The sequence below is a fragment of the Phascolarctos cinereus genome, unplaced genomic scaffold (assembly GCF_003287225.1).
Source record: "Phascolarctos cinereus isolate Bilbo 61053 unplaced genomic scaffold, phaCin_HiC Scaffold_5;HRSCAF=322, whole genome shotgun sequence".
Classification (NCBI taxonomy): Eukaryota; Metazoa; Chordata; class Mammalia; order Diprotodontia; family Phascolarctidae; genus Phascolarctos; species Phascolarctos cinereus.
Genome location: NW_027555958.1, coordinates 435,518,537 through 435,532,468, shown reverse-complemented (window position 1 = coordinate 435,532,468; position 13,932 = coordinate 435,518,537).

Here is a 13,932-nt window from a genome sequence, read left to right as displayed (position 1 = left end):
GTGGTCTGCAGACATGTGGAATCTGCTTTAGACTCGCTCGTCCTCATCCCCAGATGGCAGAGCTAGGAACAAATGGGTGGAAGTCACAGAGGCCGATTTTGGCTTAAAGGAAATTAGAAAGAAATAATTAAAGCTAAGTGTAAGTGGAATGGTTTATCTTGGTAGACAGTAGTAGCCCCTCAACAGTCTTCTGCAAAATAGACTGTTGAGATGACTCCTTGGGTATATTGTAGAGGAGATTCCTTCCATGTATGAGTCGAATTAGAGAGCCTCTGAAGTTAACAATTCTAAGAATCCGTAGGATCGTAGACTTTGGAGATGGCAATGTACTCAGTCTATCTACTCCAATCCTTTCCTTTTACAAGTTGAGTAAACTGAGGCCCAGAGAGTGATTCATTTAAAGTCACGCAGTTGGTAAGTAACACATATGGGATGCAAATCCCAGGTGTTCTGACTCCAGTCCAGTGCTCTTTTCTTCAAGGGGGAAAACAACTTATTTTCCTCAGTGTGAATGTAGCAACTTCTACTAACATCCTCCTCTTTAATCATCAGAGAATGGAGGTGACCCTGGTTTCTAAAAGGGCTATGGAAGCTGAGCATAGGCTCTGGCACATCGTATCAATTAGGTTCAATTCTGTGTTAAACTCAAAAGACTTTGAGTATTGCTGCAGAGACTGCCCAATTTTCTCCACCAATTATCTGTAATGAGCACTGCAGCACATGGACATTGGAGGAAATGCTGCCCACACTTGTTCCTTGACCGAGAATCTGTTAATGAGACTGCAAACCCCAAATCTATTAAAGACCAGCTCTCGGTCCAGGGAGACATACTTTTCAGCAATGGGAAGTAGGATTCCTGGTGGGCTGAATCCCTACTGAATAAAGACATAAAGCAGGGACTAACAAATACATGAGTTATTGGGTCAGTTTCTAACTCAGCACTGACATACAAATCTATCTAAAACAACTCCTATACATTGAAAATTGAATCCTCTAGCTATTAGAACCCTAAAGATATATATGAGACACAATTCTTTCTGAAAGAACAGCGCCAATAGATTGTATAGCCCATTATAGGCCCCATTGGGCCTAACTTAGCATGAAGCTATAGAGAATTCCCAAATCCTAGGACAAAACCTTTTTCCATCACTTCCCTATCAGGAAGCAGGTAACATTCTTCAACACGGATCCAGTAGAATTATGATATTGCAAAGAATGGTAAAGCAATCTTGGTCCTAACAACAGGATTTCGGTGATGAGCTCAAGATCAGCCTAGGCATAGCAAGGCTTGTCACTGGAAATTTGGTCACAAAAGAATCTTTTTCCCCAATAGCAACTAACGAAAAATGCTTATTTTGTGTTTTCTTAGTCCGCATCCTATTTGACTTCACTGTAGTTTTTAATACTGTTAACTGCCCTCTCCTCCTGGTTGCCCTCTTCTCTCTTGTTTTGCAAGACACCACCCTCTCTCTGATTCTCCTTCTACACCTAGGACTGTTCCTTTTCTATTTCCTCTGCTGAGTCACCATGGGTATCCCACCTAAGGAGTTCTCTTCTAGGACTTCTCTTCTATCTCATTTTCCCTCTGTACTGTCTCTTGGCAACTTCATTGACTCCCATGGGTTTAATTATTACCTTTATTTAGCGGTCACCCTGGGTAGATCACTTTGCCTCAGTCTCCTCATCTGTAAAAGGAGCTGGAAAAGGAAATGGCAAACCACACTAGTGTCTTCACCAAGAAAACCCCAAATGGGGTAATGAAGAGTCAGAAAACTGAAGAATGACTGAAGAAAAATAACAACAATGTACCAGAGTCCAAAATCTATGTATCTAGAACTAATCCCATAATATATATTAGGTAAATCCTATTTCAACTTCCCCTTACTTACTTATATGAGGAAATGTATTCTCAGTTTTCACTTGGAATGCCAGGAACGCATCTTCTTTCATCAATGACATCAAGATGGTGAATGGATGGTTGGTGGGTGGCAAACAGAGGCTTCTTTGGGTAGGGGATGTAAAGGTTTCAGCAAACAACTTCTTTTTTTGAATTTCTAAGATTATCCACCTAGATTTCAAAGTTAACTCTTAGGTCATCTAGTCCAGCTCCCTCATAGAGGTTAAGTAATTTGGCCATGATTCCAAAGATAGTAAATAGAAAGGCTGGGATTCAGATTCAGGTCCTGTGACTCCAAGTTCAGTATTTTTTCCTCTGTATCACTCTTACTCCTGGACGCTAGTGATGTATTACCTCTTGGTGACTGTACAAGAAAAACCACCTCTTTAATTTATATCTCCACAAAATAAGTTACTTCCAGAGGTTGGCTACTCCCTGGGCATTTTGAAATGGGGACTATATAGTGGTTGACTCTTCTGAAAAAATTCCATAGTTAACACCCCTTCCTCCATTGCCCATTCTTATATAGATGGGTACTTGATTCAGTGTGATCAGTATCCTTGGGGACAAGAACTATTTAATTTTTGTCATTTTATCCCCAGCACCTTGCACTGTCCCTTGTGTATATAATAAATGTTTGTTAAACTGAATTGAATTCATAATTCAAGTGTTCATGATTATAAAGGCTGCCTCTAATTATGGAATGTAAGCCATAGTCATAATCTGGCCCTTTTACAGAGAAGTTTCACTGGCTAAGACCTTGGGTTAACTCTTAACTCTTTCTTTTCTTGGGTGGTGGTTCTTGGGTAGTAAAAATTGATATTATAAGTTGGCTATATTCTTATATTTTGTCGTAGAAAAAATGCTTCATCTGATTTCCAAAGACTTCAGCTCTGTCTTTTGCTAGCTATATGACCATGTGCATATAATCATAGAATTTTGAATCACAGGATCCAACTAATGCTTCCTTGGAACCATGTAATCCACTCTCCAAATAGCTGCGATGTATATTAGATCATACCTGGCTTTCTTCTCTAACATGAATCCTAAGACTGAGAAATCTAATCTATCCCGCCAGATTCTTGTTGTTTCTACTTCAGCAAAGGAGTCCTCTTCATCAGAATCAGGCCCAGAATATCAGTTACCCCTATTTATTTCTCTTGCTTTCCAAAAGATGCAATTGTAATTTAGGCAAGGAAAGAATTCATTAGCTCTTTTAGTTTGGGCAGAGAAAGAGTCCTTACCAATATCCAGATAATCGAAGTCTCTCATCATTACTATATCATGCTTCCATGCCAGATTTGTGATCTATTTCATTAAATCCTCATTTATTTATTTCTTATGTCTAAGTGTTCCGCAGACTATTCCCAAGGTAATATTGCAACTACTTCTTTCTCAGAAAGAACTCTTTTTTAAAAAAACATCATAATTTCTTTAAAGTACTTCATTTACTTATTTGCTTGCTTTTTTTTGGTGAGGCAATCGGGGTTAAGTGACTTAAGAGTCACATAGTAAGTGTCAAGTATCTGAGGCCAGATTTGAACTCAGGTACTCCTGACTCCAAGGCCAGAGCTCTATCCACTGAGCCACCAAGCAGCCCAAGAAAGAACTCTTTACCAAGACACCCTCTACCATTCTTTTCCTCTTCTTGAATTTCTCATATACTATTTCATGTCTTCTTCCCCCTTTAATGTATTCCATTCCTTTTTAATTAAGTGACCCTACCAGACTCTTTGAGATTCAGTTTCCTCATCTGTAGAATGGGAATAGTGCCTCCATAAAGTCCTATCTCAATGCCTCATCATGTTATGGAAGATACCCTAGGCTCTTAAAGGCTATGTTCTGGAAGCTTGAAAATATAATAAGAAGCCTTTAGGTAGAGTTCCAGTAACAGAGTCTGTTGTTGAAGCACCAACCTATCTAAAAACAGGTAAATTCATTATGAATAATAGATTGCCCACTAGTGATGAATTTCTTGGACGTGGAAACCTATTAAAAATAAAACTTTAAAAATGTCTTTCAGCTGTGTATCTCTCTCTATCACTACCACAGTGATGGGGGAAGAAGAAATTAAGAATCTCACAAGTACCCCCCCAATAGCAAAATATGAAATTGGCTATATGTTAATAGGTAAGATATGACTGATTATTTGATGTAGAAGTCATATCAGGGTGAATTATTTGCAGTCAGGCCACAGACTCTTCAGAGAAAAGGTCAGAATCAACATCAAATTAGAAGAAAGGCTAGTGATGAGTAGATACTATGAACAGTGGCTATGGTTGACTGACTTATGCCAAAAGACAGGAAATGGAAGAGGCAAGTGTATTGAAGATGATTATAATAAGACTCTGGCCTTTTCAGGTGGGCTCCCATGGGTAAGGAGAAGTGGAGGAAGAAGGAAATCATTGGGACAGAAAGATATATCTCACCAAGGAGACCAGCCAAAGGTAGGGTTACTTTCTCAGTACAGTACACTTGCCCTCTTGTAGAAGACTCTGTAGGGGTCTGGGTCAGACATGCAGCAATACTTCCACAGGGCTGGTGGGCTTTTATGGGGATAAAAGTAATTTTAGGCACTGAATTTAAACATCTGTGGGGTCTGAGGACATGAAACTCTGGATTCACAAGCCTACAATTTATGGAAAGACTCAAATTGTTCCATGGCCTTGGACATAGGACCATACTATTGGCAACAAGTTTGACAATATAGTTTAGTTCAAAAGAGAACTGAGCATTGAATTCCTGTCTCAGGTGGACAGCTGCTTAGTCAAATTGCAGGCGAGAGGGGGTAAAACCCCTTGAAGATATAGACATGAATAGAATAGTCAATTGTGTTTTTCCATCTAATCTGCAGCTGAAATCTTCTATATATGCTGTCTCCTACTAGATTATGAACTCCTTGAGAATAGGATCTGGCTTCCATTTCTATTTGTATCTCTAGTGCTTAATAAATACTTATTCATTCATTCATTCAAATAGCCAATGGGCTACAGAAGTTGTTTGAGTTAGGGATGTCCCTAAGTCATACTATAGCACCAAACTGGTCACTGAACTCTGCAACAACTCAGTAGACCATGTGAGTTCATTTGCATGCCATGAAAGGGGTCTGAGAAAGCTGGTATTGAAAAGACTCATCTCTAACCACCACAAAGGCATATTCTTGTGAATTTTCTAAGGAAGGGTTATCCAAGAAAAGTCACAGAAAATACAATGTGAAACACAATACATGAGCAAACCCATTCCACTTGGACAGGTAATGAATGAGCAGGACAAGGGAAGGCAGACCACAGTACTTATAAATATTACCAGCAAGGAAAAAACCAAGAGGTAGAACTTCCTTCTGTCACAACTCTGCAGGATATAGCCATAAAAATCCCATACACTTGTGAAGAGAACAAAGCTGAGAATCATAGGGTCAACTCTGGGACCAGGAAGAGGGTCATCCAGAACTCTGAGCACTGCCTATGAGCCCATCAGCACTTCCTGATGGATCTTTTCTACCTGTGTTCATAGAACCCTCTAGGGAGAAGTCTTTCCCATGATAATCCTAAAAACAGTTGAAGACAACTATCGTGTTTCTCTTTTCTAGACAACATATCCTTGGTTCCTTCAATAGATTCTCTTATGGCATCTGAAAGTACTTCACCATACTGTCACCCTCTTTTGGATACCTTCTAGCTTATTAATATCATACTAAAAATGCAGTACTCAGAACTGAACACATTATTGTTAACTATGATATGGTCAGAGTACAGTGGGACTAGACCTCAATCCTAAGCCTCTCTTTATGCAGCCAAAATTTACATTAGCTTTTTTTTTTTTGGCTGTCACATCATACATACTGTTGACTCATTTTGGATTTGAAATCTACAAAAACTCCCAGATTGGTTTCCAAATTCTGTGCATCCATACCTCCCCCATATTATATTTTTGAAGTTGATTTTTTAATCTAAGTATAAGACTTTATATTTATTCTGTTATATCGCATCTTACTAAAGTGAACCCAATGTTTTAGCATGTCAAAACCTCTTTGGATTCAAGCTCTGTAATCCAATGTATTAGCTATCCCAGGTTGCCATCTCTGCCTTTATCTAAGTCACTGAAAAATATTAAATAATATAGGGCTAAGCACAGATATCTGGTGCGCTCCACTAGAAACCTTCTTTCTGAGTGGATGTCGAAGCATTAAGGAGTACTCTTCGAGTCCAATCATTTGACCAGTTCCAAAGCTAACTACTTGCACTATCAGTTAGCCCATATCTCTCTTTTACACAAGGATAGTATGAGAGGCTTTGTCAAATGCTTTGCTAAAATCTGGGCAAATGACTGCTAATTCAGTCTGCTGATCTACCACAACTGTTAAAAGAAGAAAATGAAGTGAGTCTGGTATAACCTGTTCTTAATGAAGCTGTGCTAGGTCTTTTTGATCATGCTTCCTTTTCTAGATGTAACTGCCTATGCCAACAGACACTTGCTCCTTCTGCCAAGAAGAGGGGTAGAGCAGCCAAGGGCAACAGCAGCTTAGAATAGAAACTCATTTGTAAAACTCTTTGGTGACCAATGGTGGAGGATGGCGGAAGATCATGAGCCATATTACCTCATAAAACAGCAAAAAGTGTTGGAAACATAAATAAGTCTACTGAAAGCTTGGTGTGAGACCTAAATGAACCATATCACCCCCCAAAGCCCTTTGAGATGAAACTGGCGGGGAGGACAACAAACAGATGGAAACTGGGGCAAATTTGTTAACCTTTCTCAAGAGCTATTTTTGCCATTCATGAGTGACTGAGGCACCACTATATTTGGACTCAGGCTCTCAAATATGTTATGGGAAGAGGTAGGAATAGAGTTTACAAAGGCAGATTGGGAAGAGTGGCTGGACCATATCAGTGCCTCCTGAGGAAATCCATATGTAGGTGAGGAAGCGTTGAAAGCATGAGGGGTCACCTTACAAGATGGCTCAAGAGCAAGCTATCAAGGGAATGAGAAAAATCATGAACGTTGTTAATGCCCCCAAAGGTGAGCTAGAAAATATCAGTTACATTCAACATCTGTGCTCAATCTTGTGTCTTTATGACATCTTCCTGAGAATGATCTACCAAAATAATGTTGTTTATACAACCTATTTCAGGGAGCTGTTGCAAGGAAAGTAATGTGGATTATTGTTATGCTTTGTTTATTTTAGGAAATATGAAAGATATAAAACATGTATTCATGTTTCCTTCCTTGTTGCTCCCAACTTTTTCATTTGAGATGTAAGAATATACAGTAGAGTAGAGAATAGTCTGTACTTAGAATTGAACGATCCATGGCATTTAGTAGCTATGTCACCTTGGGATTATCACTTAACCACTCTGAGCCTCAATTTTATTGCTTGTAAAATGGGGGTCATAATACTTGTAGTGCCTAGTAGAGTGTAAGCTCCTGAAGGGTTGTCACTACCACTTTTGTATTTGTGTCCCTGGCACCTAGTACAGTACAAGGCATATTAAGAGTTTAATTAATGTTTCTTGATTGATGGATGGATTGATTGGCTGCCCTTCTCAAAGGCTTAAATATGAAGCTTCAATGGAGTAATGTAGATGATGGAGTTTGCTTTCCATAAATTCCAGTTATTTTTATTATTCTAGAATTTTAATTTCTAATGTTCCTTATGCCAGCAATCCACAAACTAACTTACTCTTGGAAAGAGTGGTTGGAAGTCAAATACTCAAGTTCAAATCTCAGTTCCAACACAAACTCACTATGTGACCTTGGGCTTCCATGTCCTCATCTGCAAAATAAGGGTGTTGGACCAATGTGATTTCTAAGGTCCATTCCGGCTCTAATTTCTGTGTATTTCAAGGCTAGGGAACTGGCTTAATAGCCTGTGGATTCAGCAGCTCAAGGAAATTAGAGAGGTCTTGTCCATTACTTGGTCGGTGCTGGATAGCTCCCTACATTTCTTCCCAAGTGTTTTTCCCATTCTCCTTGTAAATGATTTCACCTGATGGGGCTTCAGTCTCTTCCCTGAGAATGCTGGCTCATTAGGTCCATTAGCACTTCCACTGATTTCCCCACAGCAGGCAATCAGAAAAGCATTAGTTCGAGTGGCAGCCACATGACTGCTGATCAGCACGGGCATGGCACGTCTCTCTTCCAGCACCCAGGGCTCTCACGTACCCTCTGCTTTGAAGGCCTCCCAGACTGCTGCCCTGTTCCAGGAGCAAGTGTTTCTGGTTCGAGACATCAGCATACCCTTGACCTTTATGAAATCTGCATTGCCTATTCAGCCATTCATTTCTGATCGTGAACTGAATCATTTTCAGGAATGCTGGGGGGTGGGGGTGGGGTGTAAAGCACCTTGTTTTAAGGAAGGTACCAAATAGGCTTGCTGCATCAACTGGTTTCCTCTCTTTCCCTTCATGGGCTTTGATCATAGCTGCCCATTTGTGTCAGAAATCTGACTGAGGCTTTCTTTGCTTCAGGGGTGGAAGGGGTGGCACCATAGTTTGGGTAACATAGCATTAATATCTATTTTCCCACTCCCTGAAATCACACCCAGTCATATAAGGTCAATAAGAGGATTATTAAATAGCTCACATGAACAAAAAGCCAGTATGACACAGCAGGAAGTGTACCTTGGAGTCAGAGCACCTGAGTTCAACTCTGGCCTTTGATGCTTTTTACCTACGTAACCTTGGCAAGTCACGTAAGCTCCCTGAGTCACCGGTTCCTCATTTGTAAAACAAGGCTGTTGGTCTTTCGGGCTTCTGAGGCTCCTTCCAGCTTTGAATCCATAATCCTATGACATTCTGTTCTCTAGGTTTCTGAACAAGCAAGGGAATGTGCTTTTTTTGTTGTTTATCAGCCAAAGCTATTTCTTAATTGAGGGTAGGAGAGATGATACGCAGCTTTCAAAACGCAGAGAATCAACAACAGTGTTGGAGGTGCTGCAGACTGTCAGTCTTTCAGAACACAATGAGATCCGCAGAGGCCACAAGCAACATAAACAGAAATACTGCTTGGGTTGAATGACTTGCTGTTTTGCATGTGAGCCCCCTCCAAGATCCTTCCCCTGGCCAAGCAGTGCCCCAAGGCTATTAAAGACCATGCCCACAGAACACGGGAGAAAATTCTCTCCTCAGATTTTGTTTGCTACCCAAGAGCAGACCCACCTAAGGACAGGAAGGCTCACTACTCACAAGTTGGTCGCGAGGTGGTGGATTTTTTGGTAAGGGCAAACATGGAAACAAAGGAATATTTTAAATTACCCTCAGCCCTGTGTGGCCCCCTTCCAACTTCTGTTGTTAGAGGGGGTTAGGTTTATAGTGGATAGAGGTTTGGGCCTGAAGTCAGAAAGGTCTGAGTTCAAATCCAGCCTTAGACACTTACAAGCTGTGTGACCCTAGGGAAGTTATTTAATCTCTTTACTTCTGTTTCCTCTATTGTAAAATGGGGTTAAGAACAGAACCTACCTCCTAGCATTGTGAGGGTCAAATGAAATCATGTTTGTAAAGGGCTTGGTACAGGGCCTGGCACATGGTAGTCACTTAATAAATGCTTTTTTCCTTCTTTCCTCTTTCCTCTCTCCCTCTCTCTCTTTCCTTCCTTCCTTCCTTCCTTCCTTCCTTCCTTCCTTCCTTCCTTCCTTCCTTCCTTCCTTCCTTCCTTCCTTCACCCTATCCTTCCTTCCATCATGGCTATCTGGTGTCCAGAGTAAAATATAAGAAACCTGAATTTATTGCACCTGCATAGTTCTGGCTAGCAGTTATGAGGAGAAAACTTGCTATGCACTCATTGTCTAAGATCCCCTCTCCCTAGAAATGCAAGATTTCATATTTAGAAACATGGATCCCCTTCTCCTCCTTTGCCCTGAATACTCAAGGGCCTAGCTCTTCCTTTGACCCTCTCAAATGTCATTCAAGCTTTGGTTCAGGATGTTGTTCACCAGTTGTTTTTTTAGACTTTTAAAGATTTTTTTGGAATGCATTGCTATAGTCCTGCACATACCCCATCCCAAACTTCAGTGGCAGTAGAATGGATCGTTGTTGTTTAGTCATTTCTCAGTTGTGTTGGACCCTTTGTGACCCATTGTGGAGTTTTGCTGGCAAAGATACTGGAGTGGTTTGCCATCTCCTTCTCCAACTCATTTTACAGATGAGGAAACTGAGGCAAACAGGGTTAAATGACTTACTTGCCCAGGGTCACGCAGCTAGGAAGTGTCTGAGGCTGGATTTGAACTCATAAAGAGGAGTCTAGACCTGGCGCTCTATCCCTGCCACCTAGGGGTCGGGATAAGCCTTTTATTGACTTGTTAATATTTCTACTCTGCCTTCGTTTCAGTGCCTCAGTTAACCCTCTAGCTATACTGACCTAGTGCCTCTAGCAATCTTGAGATCTTATGGCTTTAGAGGTAGCTAAATAGTACAGTGGATAGACCACCCAGTCTAGAGTCAGGAAGACCTGAATTCAGGTAGCTTGTATACGTCACTTACTGGCTGTGTGCCCCTGATTACATGATTTGACCTCTACCTGCCTCATCTGTAAAATGGGGACAATGATAGTGACTTCTTCCCAGGGTTGTTGTGAGATAATATTTAAAACTGCTTGGCACAGTGCCTGGCACACGGTGGTAGGCGACTGATAGATGCTCATTTCCATCTCTCCCTGTTGTGACTATCTTCCTTCGGTTGGATTCTGATGAATCTCAGTCATCAAGACCAAGGCTTCCCATTCCTCTTCTCCATCCTGACTCCATGTTTTTGTTGTTGTTTTATCTTTGAAATAACCCATTTGTGATCAGACTAATTTTTTAAATGAAAACTATCAAGTGCAGGGACGTTCATTTTTGTCCTTGGTTTTCCAGGGGCCAGCACAGTGCCCGGCATGCAGTAGGTTCATCATAAAGGCTTGTTGATTGACTGGTTGATCTTTGACCCTGAGCTTGCTTCTGATTTCAGATAGCTTCAACCTCTTAGCTGCCCTCAACACTCACCCACATTTGAACAAATACTCTAAGAGACTAAACAATAAACAGAAAAATAGGACATGGTCCATCTGACTTCCCGCATGACACGATTGACTATCAGGCATGGGAGGAATGGAAACTGGATCTCAGGAAACCCTCCTTCCCCTATGGTGTATGGATCACAGGTCTAGAGCTGGAAGGCAGGACGACCTAATCTGACCCCCTTCCTACTACCTTATGAGGAAGCTGAGGGTCGGGCAAAGAAAGTGACATGTTCAATATCCCAGAGGCAGGAAGTGTCAAAGGCAAGATAGGGATCCAGCTCTTTGGTTCCAAAGCCAATGCTCTTTCCGACAAGCTGTACTGCCTCCTCGGCTGCTTAGACTGCCAGGAAAGGGGAACTGAACTGGTCATTACAGTTACTGGTGCATTTGTAGGGCCCAGGAATTAGAACATCAGGGCACCATTCCTAGATAGTTCTCATCAAACGTGCCCACCCTTATTCAGAGAAGTCGTTGATATTCATCCCCACAGCCCCAGAAACAGTTCTCAATACATCAGTCCACAAAATTCCATGAATATGCCAACAAGCAGCAAAGAACAGGATACAGGAGTAAAAAGCAACCAGAAGCCAAGCTCATGAAATGATAATCATAAACAGCCGGTCTCCCTGCCTGAGTGTGGGTCCTCACCTTTCTCAATATTCCAAGGTTTTCAAAGGATCTAGGCACCCCATTAGACAGCATTCCCACGGGTCTCTTTTCCCTCTCCTCACCACTTTCTCTGTCTCTGTGTCTCCCTGTCTCTCTCCCCCTCACATTCACTCTTTCTCTTTCCCTCTTTCCCCCTCTCCCTCTCTATGCCCCTCCCTCTCTTCCTCCCCCACCCCCTCAGTACCAGAGTAAAGCATAAGGTACATTTATCTGCAGAGATGCAGTTTTATAGCCAGTCAGGGTATATTGCTCATTAAGCTTCTTTTGGCCCTGGGATGGATGCTTCCTGTAAACAGGTCAGACTGGGGCAATCAGTGTATACTTCAAATACTTCTCAACAAAAAATTTCATTGTATGCTCAGAGGCTTAAGATCATGACCTTATGACTTTATGTTAATATTAAAGCCTTGCTCCCCTCCCCTCATCTGTCTTAGAGGGTCTCATTCTATCTTAATGCTGTCAGGATCTATGGCAGAGAGAGAGAGAGAGAGAGAGAGAGAGAGAGAGAGAGAGAGAGAGAGAGAGAGAGAGAGAGAGAGAAGAATGCAGAGGATTTTCAGATAAAAGTGAGATCTCCACTCAACAACTTTGCCTGGCAGGTAGATAATATAATGGATAGTGTACTTGACCTGGAGTGAGGAGGACCTGAGTTCAAATTTGACCTTAGACACTATCTGTGTGATTCTGAGCAAGGCCACCTCTCTCAGCCTCAGTTTCCTCATGTATAAAATGGAGCAATAATAGGACCTATCTGTTGTGAGGATCAAATGAGATAACTTTTGTAAGTCTTTTTTTTTTTTGGCTAGGCAATGGGGTTAAGTGACTTGCCCAGGGTCACACAGCTAGTAAGTGTTATGTGTCTGAGGCCAGATTTGAACTCAGGTCCTTCTGAATCCAGGGTTGGTACTCTATCCACTGCACCACCTAGCTGCCCCTATCTTTTGTAAGTCTTAAAGCATTATATACATTCTTGCTATTATTAAGTTGATATGCTGCTTCAGGAAATGGACCACATGAAGCCTCCAGAACATTGGGTAGATCCTTTGTGAAGAATCTATGGAAGACATGAACTGATGCAAAGTGAAGTGAACAGAACCAGGAGAACATTGTACACAGCAACAGCAGTAATGTGTGATGAAGAACTGTGAATCACTTAGCTATTGACAGCAATACAATGACTGTAAGAGGGTCAGTTAAAGAAAGTGGTGGATTATTTAATCTGGAGAAGAGAAGGCTCAGAGGGGCGGGTGACACAGGAAAGCTGTTCTAGTATTTGAGGGTCTGTTATGTAAAAGAGGAATTATCCTTGTTCCGTTGCATCCCAGAAGAGCGAGTGGGCATTGCAAAGAGATAAATGTGGGATCTTTTAGAAAAAAATTCCCTACCAATTGGAATTATTCAAGAGTAGAATGATCTGCCTCAGGTGGTGATGGGCTCTCTCTCACTGGACGTCTTTGGACAAAAGATTGTTGGATGGTCACTTGTCTGGTATGTCACAGAGGGAATCCTTTTTGGGATATGGGTTGGACTACATGGCCACTGGTTTCTTCTAATTCTGAGATTGTGTGAGTCTTCTGTGAAATATTGAAGCATGACATGTGAGATTGCCCCCTGAGAGTATCCCATTAGCAGCAGCCCGTAGGCAGAACGAGTTATACAGTACAAGTAGCCCACCGCTAGAGTTCTGGGAAGCCCTAACTGTATAGGAGCCTTAAATCAGAGCTGGATAAACAAAGACTTTTGCAAGTCAGACCATAACCCAGAGCCATCCTGCCCAGTCTCAGAGAAGTCCCTTTCTTCTTCAACAAGCCTGACACACTTACAGCTGAGTAGTCAGCTGGCTCCATGAAGTCCCACAGTCTGTGTAAAGACCAGAAGGGGAGCCCCACAATCCCCCATGAAGCTGTTAAGCTTTTAAACTCTGAAACATGGGGCAGAGGTTGCTATCTCTCTAGCCAAGCTTTGATGTTTCTGTCAAGGCCATGATTAACAGCCAATTATATCATCGGAATGGGTCAGTTTAAGGTAAGGAAATGGAGAGCCTGTGACCTGCTAGCCTTGTGACATCACCACCTTTTGTCTTCACATGGGTGGATTTTTGTGATTTACACATTACCCAGAGGCCTCTGACTTTTGGGAATGGAAAGTCTGGTGTGAGGTGCTGTGTTGCACAGAGAAAAGAAAAAGCATTGAACTTGGAGACAGAGGCTCTCCCACTTTCCAGCTTGGCTCTGCTATTTCCTAACTAGATAACTTTGGGCATGCCATTCTACTTCTCTGAACCTCTGATTCTGCATATGAAAAGTGAGGGACTTGGGCTAGGTGATCTGGAAAGCCACTTCTGATTCTGAATCAATGATCTTATGATCCAA